Consider the following 2,424-nt stretch of genomic DNA (forward strand, 5'->3'; position numbering starts at 1 on the left):
GCACACACAAAAAAAACTAAAAGCTAATGCTCACCTGTGTCCAGGCACTTACTCGCTGCTGGTAAACTGCCATACAGCCATAATAAATCTCCCTCAAGGTGACTAAACCACCGATAGAACCTGCCATTGCTATAAGAACGCAGCCTATAAATTATATACTAATCTATATATAATATAAATTATATAATATATTCACTTATATAGCACTGAGATTACCATCATATGTCCCTCTAGATAACTCCACATATTTTCTGTAATTTTACTCGATTAAAGGCAAACAGCTTATTCTATATGATTTAATTTTTTAAAAAAATCAAACATTTCCAATAAATTTGAGAAGAAAAAAAAACATGAAAAGAAAACGCGACTCCGCCGGGACTCGAACCCGGAACCTTTGAATCTCTTCATCCACTAGAAGTCCAATGCGCTATCCATTGCGCCACGGAGCCACCTGTTGGACTCGTAGGAAATAACGTACACCAATAAAATACTCTACGCCACCACAGCAACCACCTCGTCACGTTATTTTTATTTGTCTGGTGTTACGCACGACCCGCAAACCCAGTCAGGACGCTCTGTCCCGCCGCAGGACACACACACTGTACGGAACGCGGAGAGAAAGATGGAAAATTCCACCAAACAGTGCGGGACCGACGTGATTTCGCAATAGAGAAGAAGAGCGCATGCGCCTCTGTTTTTTTCAGCTCTGGAAAATTCCTACAACACGCATGCGCAAGGTTCTGTCAGCAGCACTAGAGAGCTAGAGAAGGTTTTAGGTTTTCTTCCCTGTGCAGGGACATTTTCGTTTACTTTGGGTTATGTTTGGTCTTCGGGAAAATGTCTCCTTTTTATAATTCGCTGTATGGTTGCAGATGTATCAGGGCGCCGTTACCAGATGTGGCCGCTAGAGGGTGAGCTTGACACAGTTTCGGCAAGTGGGGTATGCGTATCCTTAGAGAAGTCACTGCAGTTGCGTCACACATTGCCCCCATATACGTCCTGTTGTATAAATTGAGGGCTGAAATGGCAGGTGGGGTATAGTTTGCTTGTTACCTCATTTTCTATAACGTTTACCTGGTGTGAGGTCTGCCGGGAGGAGCAGGAGACTAATTTTTTTTGCAGAATGCACACTGACCCATTTTTATGCATCCGTATTTTGTTGCTGATCCGTGTGGCCATTCCGCAACATGTCTTGGTCCATGGTCCATATTGCAAAAGAGAATAGTCCTATCTACGGGCTCTTGCACACAAACGTATTTTGTTTCTGTGTCCATTCCGTTTTTATTGCGGCCCGTATGCGGAACCATTCACTTCAATGGGTCTGCAAAAAAAACGGAAATGACTCCTTGTGCATTCCGCATGGCCGCTCCGCCGCAAAAGATGGAACATGTCCTATTCTTGTCCGTTTTGCGGACAAGGGCAGGCATTGTTACAATGGATCCGCAAAAAGAACGCATGCAATATGGATGTCACACGGATGTCGTCCCTATTTCTTTGCAGACCACAAAATACATACGGTCGTGTGCATGAGCCCTAAGGGTGGGAGTAAGAAATATATGGAATATACAAGGACGGCCAAAACACGGACACGGCGGCATGCATAAGGCCTGCCGGTTTGTGACGTCGGCTGTCATAGACATGTATATGGGGGCACGCTTAGTATAGCGTTTGAAAAAAATGCTATTTACTATTGAAAGTGCGCCTGTTTTGGAGGCTTTTGCGCCTCCTTTGACTATTTAGAAGTTTTAGACTAAGGCCTAGTTCACACGTCAGTGATTTACGGACGTGTGCAGTATGTGTTCTCCTTGGACAGCACACGAAACCCATTCATTTTAGTATTTGTGTTCACACATCCGTGTTTTACAGATCCATCACGCCCATTGTAGTCAATGGGTCCGTGAAAAACATGGACGCAACGTGAATGCCATATGTTTCATTCATGTTCACAGACCATTAGGGCTCATGTACACGAACGTATTTTCTTTCCTTGTCCGTTCCTTTTTTTTTTTTTTGCGGACTGTATGCAGAACCATTCATTTCAATGGGTCCCCCCCCCCCCAAAAAAAAAAACTGGAAGTTACTCCGTGTGCATTCCGTTTCCGTATTTCCGTTCCGCAAGAAAATAGAACATGTCCGCATTACGGACAAGGATAGGACTGTTCTATTAGGGGCCAGCTGTTCCGTTCCGCAAAATACGGAATGCACACGGACGTCATCCATATTTTTGGCGGATTCGTTTTTTGCGGACCACAAAATACGTACGGCCACGTGCATGAGCCCTTAGGAGGAGATGCTATGAAAATGTATTTTCAGCCAAGCAGTGTCCGTGAAACCTGGATGACACCCATAGAGCAAAATACGGACACACGAACCAAACATGGATCCTTCACAGGCAAATCACTGACAATCATCACGGACGTGTGA

General features: G+C 44.5%; 1 non-coding gene across 1 annotated transcript; it reads right to left on the bottom strand.

Annotated features, from left to right (window-relative positions):
• Positions 1–364: 364 nt before the first annotated feature.
• TRNAR-UCU lies at positions 365–449 on the bottom strand. The gene is given in 2 exon segments: positions 365–400; positions 413–449. It is a non-coding gene; the product is annotated as a tRNA-Arg (tRNA).
• Between the last annotated feature and the right edge of the window lie 1,975 nt (positions 450–2,424).

The sequence above is a fragment of the Bufo bufo genome, chromosome 9 (assembly GCF_905171765.1).
Source record: "Bufo bufo chromosome 9, aBufBuf1.1, whole genome shotgun sequence".
Classification (NCBI taxonomy): Eukaryota; Metazoa; Chordata; class Amphibia; order Anura; family Bufonidae; genus Bufo; species Bufo bufo.